Source organism: Schistocerca gregaria, chromosome 5 (genome assembly GCF_023897955.1).
Source record: "Schistocerca gregaria isolate iqSchGreg1 chromosome 5, iqSchGreg1.2, whole genome shotgun sequence".
Taxonomy (NCBI): domain Eukaryota; kingdom Metazoa; phylum Arthropoda; class Insecta; order Orthoptera; family Acrididae; genus Schistocerca; species Schistocerca gregaria.
Genome location: NC_064924.1, coordinates 626080076 through 626097167, shown reverse-complemented (window position 1 = coordinate 626097167; position 17092 = coordinate 626080076).

Below are 17092 nucleotides of genomic sequence, written 5' to 3'. Positions count from 1 at the left end.
TGCATACGACCAAGGCACACAGGGCCAACACCCTGCATCATGGTGTGCGGAGCGATCGCCTACACTGGCCGTACACCTGTGGTGATCGTCGAGGGGACACTGAATAGTGTACGGTACATCCAAACCGTCATCGAACCCATCGTTCTACCATTCCTAGACCGGCAAGGGAACTTGCTGTTCCAACAGGACAATGCACGTCCGCATGTATCCCGTGCCACCCAACGAGCTATAGATGGTGTAAGTCAACTACCCTGGCCAGCAAGATCTCCGGATCTGTCCCCCATTGAGCATGTTTGGGACTGGATGAAGCGTCGTCTCACGCGGTCTGCACGTCCAGCACGAACGCTGGTCCAACTGAGGCGCCAGGTGGAAATGGCATGGCAAGCCGTTCCATAGGACTACATCCAGCATCTCTACGATCGTCTCCATGGGAGAATAGCAGCCTGTATTGCTGCGAAAGGTGGATATACACTGTACTAGTGCCGACATTGTGCATGCTCTGTTGCCTGTGTCTATGTGCCTGTGGTTCTGTCACTGTGATCATGTGATTTATCTGACCCCAGGAATGTGTCAATAAAGTTTCCCCTTCCTGGGACAATGAATTCACGGTGTTCTTATTTCAATTTCCAAGAGTGTAGATTAGGAAATCAGACACTTAAAGTAGTAAAGGAGATTTGCTGTTTGGGGTGCAAAATAACTGATGATGGTCGAAGAAGGGAGGATATAAAATGTAGACTGGCAATGGCAAGGAAAGCGTTTCTGAAGAAGAGAAATTTGTTAACATCGAGTATACATTTAAGTGTCAGGAAGTCGTTTCTGAAAATTTTTGTATGGAGTGTAGCCATTCATGGAAGTTAAACGTAGACCATAAATAGTTTAGACAAGAAGAGAATAGAAGCTTTTGAAATTTGGTGCTACAGAAGAATGCTGAAGATTAGATGGGAAGATCACATAACTAATGAAGAAGTATTGGACAGAATTGGGGAGAAGAGGTCTTTGTAGCACAACTTGACCATAAGAAGCGATCGTTCTGAGGCATCAATGGATCACCAATTAAGTACTGGAGCGCAGCATGGAGGGAAAGATCGTAGAGAGAGACCAAGAGATCAAAACACTAAGAAGGATGTAGGCGCCAGTAGGTACTGGAAGATGAAGAAACTTGCACAGGATGGAGAGCTGCATCAAACCAGTCTCAGGACTGAAGACCACAAAAACAACAACCCGTAAATTTTGGTAATCTAGTCAACTACCTGGTTGATCTACGATATGAAGCTTTCCCTACATGTATACGAAGCGAATACTGTTGATGACCACATGTAACGAATATTAGGGTTGGTGGTAAAATGTAATCTCACAGTAAACGCAGATGTTTCCCCTTAAACTATACAGTGGATTACAGTAAATGAAACTTCCTCCCTTATAGATTGGCCAGGATTAACCCTCATGGCGCATATTAGCAAGAAATGTTTGCAATCACTATCCCTATCACAGCTGGAAGCCACTTACTTAATATCACGTCTTCTAAAGATGTCCTGTAACCGTTGTCCCGTTTCGCTCCTTCTCTGTCGCTCGCAGATTCTGACGCTTGTACCATAAACCGTACTTAAAAATTTTGTTCTACTTCATTAATACCAACATTATTAAAACAACTTTGTAGATAGTCTATTCTTAATATTCATAACAAGATCCCCGGTCAGTAACCATTAGTTCCGTGGACCGCAAAAGTCACAACAATGCTTCACACGGCCTTACAGGTAGAATCGCAGAAACATGCTTTCCCAGGCAACTATAACAATTACTTCCGTCTTTATGTAGAGTGGCACTTCACACACTAGCCTGCGAATTGCCACCTCAAAAACCGATAATAGACTGCCTTGAACGCACTCAGCGCCGCACAAGTACGACATCCCAGACAGTGTCTGAGCAAACTGTTCCGTCTTTACATGAGATCACATTTCATGGATTCATGTATTACTTTCTCAGGAAATGATCATAGACTGGTAGTTAGCTGTCTCAGCAGTTAGGCGCCTGCCCTCTCAGAGCGCTCTTGTGACTGGTCATTCCTTTCCATCAAATAGAACTGACAGTAATTGTCATTTCCTGATGAATTGAAGAATATTTAAAATATTATCAACAGATTCTTAGTGCAAGTAACGTCGCCAACACGGTTAGAGCTGGATATAAATTTTGAAGCAGTAAATATAGATAACAAAAGATTCACTCTTTGGATCCCTGCGTTGTAGGTGAATCCCGACTGTCTCTTCTCTGCTCCAGTAAGGTAAAGGTCTTGCTCGCCCGGCCATTCTCACGCTATGTGACCATCTGGCGCGTCCTTAGATAAGAATGCCTTGTAATGCTACGTACTCGCTAGCTTCCCGTAACAAAATCTTCCTATACTGTGCCATAGAACATAATAACAAGTTGTAAGAAACGTGGCAAGTAATGTGGCATAAATGCCACACACACATAATGGATGATGTAATCGGAAAACGAAAGGGCGTTTACACCAGGACATTGCCTTCGTCATCAGATGAAAATCGTGCTTAAGCAGTACGAAAAATCTTTTGATATGCACTCCAGCTGATGTAACACACACAAATTTGTCCTGTTTGAGGCTTACAGAATACCACTTGGAGGTTATGAAGTGGCAACACCTATTCAATGGATACTCAATGGATACTCAGTGTATTGAAAAAAAGAGCACAGATAATGAAAAGATCGTGGTTATTCGAAATAATGTATAAATACTGTTATTATCAGATAACAGCACTATTGTTGTTTTACTTAGGTAAAGCCTTTCTGAACAATTCACGTAACTTTCAAGGCAATCATTTATTGGGAACGTGCTACGACTGACGGAACACTCATTATATCCTTTATGCTGGTTATAGTTAGTGGCCACGATGTATTAGTTGTGAAAGATTTGGTCAACAATAATTCCAAGCGTAAAATACAATTTCACGCCTATTCGGAGCAAAGTTTATCACCTCTGTAACATAGAGCAGCTGCACTTCAATGTTTCGTCGATTAACATTTTTCGGAGAGTTGCTAATGAAGGAGCTCATGAATATGCATCAGATAAGTTAGAACACTGCAAGGAATAATGTATTCCTAGCGGTTCGAGGAAGTTGTGATATAAAACCGCGGTACCAACTTCACAAGCCGGATGTCTGTAATCAAACGTTCCACCGAGACGCTAAGATCGAAGACATGATTTGCATCTCTGAGGACTATATTTATTTCGTACTATATTGGCGTATTGTAACTACCTGGAGACTTCCATTAAAACCGGAGGATGCACGAATATTTGAAAATGGGGCTAGCTTACTGTTTTTTATAGTATGAAATCCTAGAAAACTCTTAAACTTGGTAGACCAGATGTCATCTGCATTTACTGACTAGATATTCTATAGTGACAACTCAGTGTATTCCTTAACAATAGTTTTTTGTAGCCTTTCAAAAAGGATGTAGTCACCGTGAATACAGTGTATACTAATTCTAGCAATTTTCATATGTATGAAGAATTAACCAATTATACTGTCACATTGATGTGCTGAACTAAGGCGAAGTCTTTTCTGTTTTGTCCGCGACTTACACCTGAACATCTATTACACCACTTCACTGCAATCCATTTACATGAGTGTCGCTAAGATTTTAAGAATACCGCCTCCTACAACGCATAAGAAGTTAGAATTAATTTCACTTTTTCTCGCGCGCTGGTTGAGTTACGATAAACAAGCTAACTCCACAAATATCCCGTATTTTTAGATACGGGCCTGTCATAAAACTTCATGCACGCGTCTCGGAGATTTATATAAAAAAAGAAACACGTCATTCATGGAATGATTTCTTCTAGTTATTGTTGTAATAAATGTTACATAATGCCATTATATACGACTGCTCGCTCAGGAGTGAGTTGTTCTCGTCATTAATTTACAAGTTAAGCGTGAAACATGATTTTATTAAATTTGAAGTAGGTCATTTAAAGGTAACGAACCCTTATAAATTTATGAAAAACTCGTCACCATTATCATTAAATAACAGTCAATAACGTATCTACGACATAAGCCTTCAATAGGTGCCATGACAATCAAGACAGCATACAAATACCACACGATAACGTACTAGCGTAATGGATAAAATCGTGGTTTCTTGGAGTTTCAAGATGTAGGTTCGCATCATTCCATATGCATATGGTCTGCATATGGTCTATTTCTGTTTTCACGTTAGCGTTGTTGACATATTATGGGACTTTCTTAAGAATGTAATAGAGGAACATACTGCAATATTCGATGTTACTTACATTTTCGTTTGAGTAGAGACCGAAGGATGAAATAAATATTTAACAATTCTCGAGTGCGTCGTTACTTAGGAATCTTAAGAGGACAGCTTAAATTGCTGCGAGTGAATCTAGAAGCAACGACATTGTCTTCCTTGTCAGTAAGTCGAGAGCAGATGATGCCGTCGTCGATATTGTGCGTGACGCGAAAATGACGTCACGTTTGTATGAAGTGTTGTTTCCCAGCGAACTACCTTGCAGCAGGCGCTAGCTGGTGAGCCTTCAGCTTCTAAAACTTTCTGCAGTCTCCCACCTATTCCGGCGGGCAGCGCATTGTCGTGTCACGACGACAATGCGAGCGCACTAGGCAGTGTTGTGGCAGAGATGATCTAGTGAACATTTAAAGAGAGAGTCGTAAGTCAGAAATACTCGAAGTTTAATTATAAAGTGTTCAGTGGCATCCTGAGGGTAATATTCCATTGGAATTTGAATGTCGAGTCATCCGTGGTTTTCTTTGAATGAGAAACCTATAAAATATTGTCAGTATCATAAAGGAAATGGCCGTGATACCATTAGGGGCGTTTTCCAATGTTTTTGAACGACTAAATGAAAATAAAGGGCAGTCTGCAACCATCTGGACTTCTGCATAGTAAACGTCTTTAAAGGACTTAATATACACTGAGGAAAAACAAAATCGCAACACCAAGAAGGAGCTGTGCAAAATACACGAAAGCTGGCTTTTTTATACAAGTGGAAGATGATGTCCAGTCACTTTTCTCTCCACTCGCTTAAGAGTGGCGGCAGTAGAGACACTACGAGGATACAAATCATGTTTGCTTTAAATACAGTCGTGAGCATTAATTACCTTGAGATTGGATGTGATGCGTTGATGTTAGTCATCGTGTTCCGCGTCTCGCTCTGGGGCATCGTTCACTGCACCTGAAGCAACAGTTGAGCAGTAGTTGGCACCACCATCATACAACGATCTGCTACAAATCGGTTACTTCAACGAAAGTTCCAAGCCAGACGCTCTATAGTGTGGATTCCACTGACCTCAAACTACCACCATTTGCACTTCAATGGTGTCAAGCTAGAGCTCAGTGGATGACAGGGTAGAGGTCTGTTGTGTTTTCTGATGAAAGCTGGTTCTGCCTTGGTTCTGCCATGTGTTGGTTAGGAGGAGGCCAGTTGAGGACCTGCAACCTACATGTCTGTGTGGTAGACACACTGGACCTACACCTGGAGCTATGACAACAGAAGAACTCTCGTGGGTACGCCACGCATCTGGTGCAAATTTTTGGTCAATCTTGTGAGTCGACCTTTTGTGCTGCCATTCATGATCAGTATTCCATGGGATCTTTTCTAACAAGATAACACTCGCCCACATACCACTGTTGTAACTTAACAGGCTGTAAAGTGTGTAGAGATGTAGCCTTGGACTGTTCGATCAGCAGATATGTTACCAATGGAACACATACGGGACATCATCGGAGGGTAACTCCAGTCTCTCTACAGCCAGCATGAACCATCCCTACATTGACCGACCAAATATAACAGGCGTGGAACTCCAGCCCACAAATTGACATCCGGCACCTGTACAACTCAATGTATGCATGTTTGCATGCTTGCATTCCAGATTCTGGCTGTTACAAAGGTTATTAATGTACCATCGTTTCACATTTGCAATGGCTTACCACGTGCTTACTTTACCATGTGATCTTGTAGTGTTAATCACTTAAATATGTTACTTAGGCAAATATATTTCCGAAATTTCATTACTCTCTATTAATTATTTTTTTATGATGCGATTTTTTCCGGCTGTATATTTACATAATCAGTTACGCTGCTATGAATATTATTTTTTATTTGAGCGATAGGCCTATTTCAGCCATATAACAGCTCTCAGGTTATGTCTAACATTGGTACATTTGTTATATTACATGTACGTTGCTTATGAATAATGAGATTTTACATACGTTTTCAAGTCGGTGCAATATTGTTGTTTCTTTGCTGTCTTTTTGTTAGTGATTATATTTTACTGTAACGGAGCAATAATGATCAGTTTTGTAGTATGTTCTGACTCTATGTAGTGGTCAGAAATAGATTTTAGTCTGTATGTGACATCTAGTGACGGCAGTTGTGACAGATGATAAGCGATTTTGTTATTTCTATGCTGTCTATTTAGAAGGAATTGAGATATAATATCTACCCACAGGAAAGTATCTAGTTTAATCCTCAACGTACAAACTGAGGTGAAATAAAAGCAATTCATCGAGAGTTTTATTGATATTATTTACAAAGATGTAGGATAAATCATAATACAGCCATAGACAAAATTTAAGGGAAATAACATCATCACAGATATCCATTCAGTATAACCCAATAACATCGCTGACAGAATTCTCATTAAGCAGATGTAACTATCCAATATCACTGAACATCTGACATAATACCTGTCACGAAAATTCCACTGGAAATTATATTTGTTTCGGACTACTGTTAATGAATTGTCAGAACGTAACACACAACGGATTACTACTAGAATAACAACGGAAGAACGTAGCTAGCAAATAAATAGACCGTAACAGAAGTAATAACATCGCTGATAACCTGTCCCAAATGCTGTCTCTAAATGTCAGCTACAGACGAAGGTCTGTATCTGACCACTACTATAAACGTCAAAACATACAGCAAAACTGATTATTGTTGCTACATTAACGTGACATAAAATCAGTAACGAGTAGGCAGAAACAGAAACAACGATAGTGCATTGAAGTCAGGACTAGAAAACGTACGTAAAATCGTATAATTCGCAAGTAACTTACATGTAATACAACAAATGTACCAAAATTTATAAGATGTTACAGATAACCTGATGATGGATGTATAGCTGAAATAGGCATGTGGTTCAAATAACAATAATATTCATAGCAGCCTTACCAGTTAACTCTTTATATAAAAGACAATGTCGAGAGAGACTGACCGACTGACTGCCGCATTATCCCATTATCGCCCAAAAACCAAACTGCCGAGGAAAGAAATTTGAAATTTGCAGTTGTGGATCTTACACTGTAGATGTCGTTCAGGAAGGGATTGTTCGTAAATTCCAACACTAGGCGGTTGAAACGGGGATAATTTTTTTTTAAAGTGTAACTGCTAGGCGATTTTGAAGGTAGACCTATTAAAATTGGAATTGGGTTTCTCGCTAAGCAGCAAAGAAATACGTGTTTCAGTCTTTGCACTCGCTTAGATTGTATGCCCTGCAGAGGTTTGTATTTTGTTTTCATTTAATCTAATTTTTATGTTATTCACAAACTGCAAGACCTTCTAAGCTTTTCACGCTAATGAAGGCTATATAAGCATGGATTTTTCGGAATGTACTTCTGCCCAAAAAGCGATTCTGGTAGTTGGAGTGCAAAGTTTTTGTTAATCCTGCCTTTTGCCTTCTTCTGGAGATACTTCCATTGCAACTTTCATTTCCTAACAGTTATATCTTTAATCTAACCGAGAAGTGAAGTACCAGTTTTCATAAACATAGATTTAAAATTTTCGAATGTAACTAAATATCTTCTTAAACAGTTTCATCCCCTATTGCACTCCCGTAGGAGTTGAATTTCCGGAAACAGAGAAACACGTATATTTTTATTGCTAACCAAGAAGTACCAGTTGTCATTGTGTAGCCATAAAAATCCTTCAATAGTTGTTCAGAAAATTTTTATTTTCAAAAAACTTCCATCCAATGTTTTACATTCTTAGTGACTGAATTTCCATAAATTATGGAATACGTATTTTTTTATTTTCTGACTAAGACACTGGATAACAGTCTTCGTAATTCTAGCTTCAAAATTTCCTTGATAGCGACATACTTCCAAAACCTTTCATCCCTTATTTCACCACCTAAGGAGTGGAATTTCGGACAATTCCTTCTTAAACTGTACCTACAGTATAAGATCCACACCTTCTCTAAACGTCAAATTTCTATCCTTAGGGGTTTGGGCTGGACCCTTTAGGGGTTAAACTTCCAAAAATAGTGAAACGCGTATTTATTCATTTCTAATCGAGAAGGCGAACATCAGTTTCAAAGGTTTAGCTCCAGAAATGCTTTCGCAATGGAGTATTTTCATTAAACGTTTCACCCCCTGTTTCATCTCCTTAGGGGTTCAATTTCCAAAAACATAGATACAAGTTTGTTTTATTTCCTACAGAGAAGCCAAATAAATTTTTTTAGATTTAACTAGCAAAATGTTTGCACAAATCAAATATTTCCATAAAACGCGTGTTTTCTTATTTCCAATTGAGAAGCCAAATTTAAATACTCATACATTTAGCTCTAAAATTGCTTTCATAACAAAATACTTTTACAAAATAATCGCATCCCCTATTTCACAACCTTTGTGGTTCAATTTCCAGAAACAATTAAATACGAGCTTTTTTTAAAATTCTTAACCAATAAATTAAATACCAACGTCCATAGAAGTATCTTTAATTATACTTCAGTAGTTCTTTCATAATGATATACTGTCAAATAAAGCGTTCATCTACTGTTTCACCCCCATAAAGTTAAATTACCAAAAATGCTGAAACATGTATTTCTTTATTTCTGATCGAGAGACAAAAATACTGATTTTCGTAGGTCTAGGTTCAAAATCTCTGTAATAGCTAAATTAAAAAAAATAAAAGTGACGTTCATCACCTGTTTCACCCCTTTATACTTGGAATATAGAAAAATCTCTTCTTAAACGACACCTGTAGTGTAAGATTCACACCTCCAAATTTCAAGTTTCTACCATTAGTGGTTTGGGCTGGGCGATGATTAGTCAGTCAGTCTCTCAGGAGATGGTCTTTTACATATGCTGAAAGAACTACTGCAGTATTTTTAAAGCCACACGTACATCTACTGGCGTTTTTTTGGAACTTAAACCCCTATACGGGTGAAATAGGCTCCTTCCAAACCTAAGGATAAAAACCTGGTGTTTAAATAACGTGTAGATCTTGTAGTATAGTCATCACCCAACGGAGGGACGAACGATGGACAGAATAGCGTCAAGACTAGGTCATTCACTGGTTTGCCACGAAGAAGGGCAGGCGTTTCTGTCCCGTATCGTCACAGAGGGCCAAACGTGGTGCCACCATTGCGAGCCCGATGGCAAATGGCAAAGTCTGCTGTGGAAACAACACCTCACATCTCCCCCGCCAAAGAGGTCCTAAGCTGTTCACTAAAGTTCCGCTAACGTCATGATGAACTCCATCTTCGGCAGGAGCGGCCCTCTGCTCGTAGAGTTCCTGGAGCATGAAACCACAGTCTATGTGCTGCGCTATGAAGACACTTTGCAGAAACTTCGACGCATTATAAAATCAAAACGTCCAGGATTCGACCTGTTGCACGATATCGCCCCAGCCAACTGTGTCAATCGGACAAAAGCTACACTTCAGCGATGTGGTATGGAAACATGCAACATCCTCTGCCCAATCAGTATCCTTCACCGTGTGATATTCAAGTCTTTCGCGACCTGAAGAAAGACATGAGTGAACGAGGAGGGGCAGGAAAGGATGAGGTTGTGGATCCGTCAACGGCCGACCGCGTTCTATGAAACAGGAATTGATTCTCTCGCCACCCAGTGGGATAAATGTCTTAACGCCTGTGGTGATTGCTTTTACATGGAACAATTTCATGGCCGCATCGTGGCGAAAGTGCTGTTTTCATTAGCCTGTTATTCATAATTACCATTGAGAACAATTTGGCCAGATCGTAAAGCGGAAATCTGAACGGATGTCGCTGACAGGGTAGGTACCAAATTTGATCTTGTAAGATTTTTTTAATTTATTTAATAGGAAATATGCATGTAGAACCACATCTTGCACTCAATTTGTCGTTTTGTCATTTACCTACCTTACTAAGATTCATGCTAAGTCAACATACCGTGCAAATGCTAGCAGCCGCAACAGATTACAGTCCCGTAATGCGACATTGGACCGGATTATTATATGATTCAATCTTTTACGACAAAAACATTTCAATAGACATCTCTATTCAGCATCGTTTTCTTGCCGCTGATGTTTCTACCAGCTTTTTTTCCCTAATAGTGACTAAATATAGGTGGGCACTGAAATTATCTTGCGAATTCCTCTACACTGCCATTTGACTATTGATCTAAATAAAGGTAAAGTATTGCCCGTAAATAGCTAGAACGAGCAATTACTGTTCGATTAAATTATAAGTGATAAACATATGAGACCAATAAAAACGTAAAATATCTCGTTTTAAGCATTCGGAAGCGGCTGTAGTGGAATGTCCTCATAAAAGTAAAGCGCAGCGGAGGCGCTGCAGTAGGAGATTCTCTAGGAGAGGCACTCAGCATTCCGGAGAGGTGCGCTATTAACTGAAGTGACCTACTATTCCGTCTCGCATACTGCACGCGAAATGGCTGCGACCGAAAAATCACTGAAATTAGAACGCACGCAGGCTAACCGGCTGTTGATCTCGTCACACACCGACCGGGAATGAAAGACAAAAGTGTAGGAAGGCTGACAACTGTTCGAGGTGTAATCTGCCACGCACTTCAGAAATTTGTTTAGCAGCCACCCATAGAAGGAGAGATTCCCATAAATACAGTAGCATACCAAGCAGGTGCTCTAAGACTGGAGGGAGATATCTATGAGTGCGTGTTGTTACTTTACAATGCTAAAGTACATGAGATAACAAGCCTCCCTTTTTTCATTACTCAGGTGGCGATATCCTAGTAGAAGAACCTTCACTAGGGAGGAAACAGGAGCTCAGTATGCATGTCACCGTCTCGTAAGCAGTATTTACACGAACTGCTTCCTTATATCAAACGTTTACGTGTAGCAAGAGAGACTACTGGTCCTCCCCTATCGCAAATTTCGTGAGAACCGTGTACTGTGCTGTCTGCCACCCGAAAGTTGTGAGTGAGTCTCTGGCGAATCACTCTTGTTACTAAAAGACGAAATATAACAACAGAATCAAGGAAGGTACCATATGACATATTACATATTGTATGGTACGCCCCGACACTTGCTTCTGGTGGTTTTTGTATCGTAGCTCATCCTTTCCTTTGTCTTCCCCTGCTTAAGGGCTAAATGACATACAGAGTTACGTATCTTTGGTTGCTCTGACTAAAAAGACTGTCATTCCAGTATTCTACGTATGTATTGAAGTACTCTTCTATAGACTTACTTAATAGTTTAAGGTTTGGTGTATCACACAGCACACCTGCTAACCAGTAGACTTATCACTTTCATGATAACGTTGGTTATGCCCTTTCCACATATTTAAATATTTGCGAATTCGTTACCGTATATTGCATTAGAAATAGTTTCGTTCATTAAAAATGCCGTTTGAAATAATTGGCCACTTATGAAATTGTGATTGATGGATTGCATTGACGTTACTTTATATTCTTGGTTTGTTATTTGTTATTAGCGTAGGGAACATGATTATACAGGTAGTTGGGGGTTCACCACCGGTAAGTGGTTTTTGTTTACTAGTATATGACAACATATAATTAAATGTTTTACTTTCAGTTTGTACTCATCAGTATGTGACTGTAATTATTTCGCGGGCATTGACATTAGCACTAATATGTGTTTAGCTATGCATAACATGTAGTATTTAACGACATTTAGTAGGTTGTTTCTTACGATATGTACTGTCATGCTTAAAAGTATACGAACGACCTGAATTATATTTCGCCTTATTCACATGTAACCCGCATAACGCAGCTGTCTAGCAGGTCATCTACTCGTTCTTTGGTTAAGTCGTTTGACTATTGAAAATGGTACCAACAAGTCACCACTAGAAAACACTGCTCTATATCGCAATAACTCGAGATGTAAAGTAATACCACGCTACTACAAATACCAGGCAACACCTTATCACAGATAATACTGTCATTAAAGCTTGTAAGCTCACATTTATTACAATAAATGACATACCTGAAATGTTACCACTCTCATTATTACGTCAGGTAAGTAATGCACGTAGTAAGTTCGTCGTATTCGTGATTTCCTCATCAAAGTAACATACCTTTCTTGTTATTTAACATGAAAATGACATTAAAAATTTAAGTTATTCACGAGCAGCTAGTTCAGGTGACACGTCGAACCATGTTGTTCCGCATATGGATTCAAACCAAGGTCATGCACACTAAGCAAGACGGAAACTGACAGTCATTACTGACTAGGCATACAGAGAGTGATATACCTCGATTTTACACAGTATCAGTTAGCAAATATCAACTTTAAATAACATAAGGTGAACATTTTTAACCGACACGATCTCCTACCCAGTATCTATTTTCCCTGTTAACAAAATGCGAGAGATGTTAAATACTGCTTCTTCGCAAGTAAGTTAGTTGAAATGCCATTAGGTAAAGTTTGTGTTCGACAGGGAATCTAACCCAGAACCTAATCGGATTGTTAATGAAGCACAATCAACTGTGACCTGTCTGATTTTTTCGGCGGTAGCTAGATGTTTTAACTAAAGTGACGAGACGAAACATTAATTTTTTCCTTCCCAGGACTCTATACCGGCATCTATCGCTGTTATACTCTAGATAAAACGAACGTTAAATATGGGTTTGTTACACCAGCACCGAAATGTAAGCATGTTTGAATTAGAAATAATATGACAAGGAGTTCAGTGCTAACTGGGAATCGAACTCCACACATGTCGTTGTTGACTACACACAAAGAGATGTCAGATACCGAATTTTTCTGCACCAGCAGCTCCGAATAACAACCTTGAACTTGCAGCGACCTTGTAAATAGTTCTGTGTGTCACTGGGAATCAAAAACGTCAGATATCGTTAGTGTTGAAAATGAATGGAAATACAATTAAAAAATCAGACAGGTGTTCTCATGCTAGAGCCTTATAATACATAATGAAAACTTTACTGCCAGGCCAGGATTCGAACCCATTCATGCGCAATATGTGGACACTTTGAGGCATCTACTGTTTTGAACAAACGACAAATTTTAGTCGATCTCTATTGTCACGAAGGGATCAAATTCTGCGTTAAGGGTGGTCTGAGTTGCATTCCCAATTCAGAACCAATTTTATCGACATACAGAAGCTCAAATAAAAGATGGAATAAGTCTCCTGTGACCCTACACGACGCTTGTTTCGTCACTATAGATAAATAACTAGAATAAGAAAGGTTACTGGTGACAGAGTTTCTACATGTCGCCACTCCTGACGTTATTGTGGCTCAACCTAACGTCTACTTGGTAGAGAAGGAATATCATGTGTAATATGAATTTCAAACCACAATGCCATTATATCTTCTTCACTTGGCGTAGGCAGTGAAGAATAGAATCTGTCTCTCGCTATCAAAAATCATCAGCAGAAATTGGAATGGAACCCAGACCGTAACTATATGAACCTATCATTATTCCTACGTATCACCAAATCCTCTTCTCTGTGACTCATTTTTCTATCTTAACGGCGTTGCTCGACACTGGAAGAGAATTCTGACACACAGGCTCCCTGTAGCGCTTTGCAGCATGTTCAGTACATTCACTTACTAGGGTGACAGAATGGCCATGAAGTAGCAGCCTCTGCTACCCAGTGCATACATTCGACTCTATTTAGTAATCACCGAAATAAAATAACGTAACTACCACCTACACAAAACTGCCAACAGTGTACGATGCAGATATTTAAAAACGAACTGTTCCTTTCCACTTGAGCTACTCTATTGCACTATCTGTCTGTTTAAAACGTCGTGCAGTGCAAAAGAAAAGCTGTAACTGTCTGTCACTCAGAAGCCTAAATGCTGCCATATGCATTATATCACAGCACTGTAGAATGTGGAGGTTCTGGAGGAATTGTTTTTGACTTCTGGAGCTGCTGTAGCAATGTGTTAGCTAACGGCGTAATGTTAAGCTTTGTGCACTGTAGATAAGACGTCACGAGATCGAGTATATAAACTGCTACTTTTTTTAACGCAATTCTGTTGTCCGCTGAAATTATCAATCTAATAGAAGTGTGAACATAATTTCCTTCACTTCTCAACCCAAAAAAGCGCTAATTTCTGCGACATTTTGTTCTTTTCGGGTTTAATAGACGACCAGGCAGTAGATGCACCTCGAAAGCTTTGTATTATGTAGGGGGTGAGCACAGCGTGAAAAACTACATCAAAAATGTATCTTCTACATTAGCCGCCGTGTGGTAGTGGCATTTATTCTTCTTCAAACCTTGTTTGACAGGTTTAACTCAGAACACGTTTTCTACATGCATGTAATCAATAAACTGCATGTGCATTGTCAGACTGTTATAGATAACATCACAGAATTCGCATACATCGTTGATGAATAATTTCTCTCTCATGTTTACTACTTTGTTTAACAACACTAAAAAACTTTATGAAAACTGTGCTGTATTATAAGAAGTGAAATAAAACTACCCACGATAACCTTACGATGAAAGTCTGTTTTAATAAAACTGAGTATCTGTACACAAGTGTTTCTCTGTCAGCACGAATTAGTAAAATACTATTCACTTAAATTTCGGTTGGGTCTGTGTTTAATTGGTATGCTGTGTCATATTCAAGAGGTATGCAAATGTAGCATTTCGCAAATAAGTTGTGTATTTCTAGGAACCCAAAATATGCTTGTCAGCAACGGAAAGAGGCGTTACCTGTCTTGCAGCATTGTTCGTTTTTCACCATAGCGATTTGAGCCGAAAGTATTTTCTTGCGATTTCCTTATCAATGTTTGAATGCTTGTAGCTCTTCACAGAAGGCATAAAGACGTTGGACTCAGCGAGACTGTATTAGCGAACCATAACATACGCTTTTACACAAGTCAGCACATTACCACTAAAGCTAGCAAAGAGGTATGTGGCTTCGAGTGATCTTACGTCGCCAATAGTGGCTATAACTCGTAAACCGCTATTTAAAGGACGAGATCAGTTGCGATTTCCACGTGCAAATACTTTCCTTGGTTGAAAACCATAAATTTACAATCTTTTGTTACGCCTCAAGCGATAATAACTCAGATTATTCAATATAATGACAGGAAAAATCAAGTGAAATTTGAGGCTTTATTCCGTGCACACCAGGAAATAGCTCGTCGTTTATAGAGTTGCCAAACATACCTTGCCTTGTTGCCCAATCTCAGTTACAGTACCAGCAGGAAGAATACGAACCGATGTGATCATACAACGGGCTGCGAAGAGACCAGTCTCAAAGATGCAGCTGCTACTGCCTGGAATACGTAATGCGTCTAATTCGCATTTCTGTAGCTAGGTTTAGGGACAGGAGTGTAGTTACTAATAATACTCAGAACTGACTGCAAACTTAGCATCATAAATCAGTAACTCTCATAGTTCTTTTTATATTTCTTTCGTAAGTGTAGTCAAAGCTAAAAAACTCATTCACGCACGTTTTCGTGAATCGCCGATAGTTGAGCACGACAAACAAATAAAAATGAATGTTTGTGCGAGTGTGTGTGTGTGTGTGTGTGTGTGAGAGAGAGAGAGAGAGAGAGAGAGAGAGAGAGAGAGAGAGAGAGAGAGAAAGTGAGTGAAAAACTGTTGTAAAGAAATTGAATCACTGTATGTTAATATATCTTTCATTGAAACAACACATCATTACGAAATATCGTATTCATTATCAATGGAGCAAGTATTTATATAATCTAATCTAATCTGATCATATCATATTGCTGACTATCCATGAAGGGTCATGAATTACCGAAATTTTCTCCAATATCAGTAACCTAATCTAAAGTGGAAAATAAAAGACGACAGTTTTTGTAATGAACAGAGACTCCTATCATTACCCTTTGGTCCCTCTTCCCTGTTAACTAGCCATCAAAAATGTCTAATATACCTCCACTCAGAAGTAACAACGTGTGAATGCATTTAAAGATGAAGCACATGATGTGATGAACCCTACACATAATCGGATTGTTAACTAAGTAAAATCAAGTGTTACGTATCGGTTTCTCTTACCAGCTGCTATGTGTTTGAATCTAAAATAAGGAACCAAACTTTTTGTCTGAGCGACAATCAAACCGCACATCTACCGTCCTTCTACATCATCCACGAATATAGCTTAAGTATCAATTGCTGACTCACCAACTGTAAAATGTGTACATAGTTTATCAGAAATAACGACACCTATTGCGATTGTTGGCAACAAATGAACAGACATTAAAAATGCACGTTAATGTTCATTAGCAGGCCAGTGTGCATGTGATAGGGCTTGAAACGAAATTATGAATATTATTGTACTGGATAATTATTCGGACCCTCATACTTACCTTTGGAGGAGACCTAAAGAAGATTGGAGTCTTAGGAAAAGGATCGTAATTGTTGCGGTGTACTGTTCCGAGAGATTCAGATCCTCGAAAGATGAGATACGAATTCGAAACACAGTCAGCACCAAATTTTTCAACGTCTCTAGTTCAGTCACGTACAGGTAAAATAAGAGCCCTTTTCCTTTAAATGGCTATCCGTTCATCAAATAAAGTAAAATTTCGTTATGTAAGTAAATTTACTGGTGACAGTATTTCTGTTTACCATGACTTCCACCTATCTCATTTCCCTACGTAAACTCGCTCTGTCCAGGTGATAATGTCGGAGCCTGATGTTTATTGCGGATTCTGGATTATAACAACTATTTCTTGAGGTTACCAGAGGTAAAGTAAATCTGTTTGTGCGTTCTTAAAAGTATATGACTGAACCCACGTATTGCACCTGTGATACTTCGTTCCACTAGACCATTATGGCCACATTTCCCAGCCCCAGTAGTGTGCTGTAACAGATTACATGATTAGTCATGGTGGAAA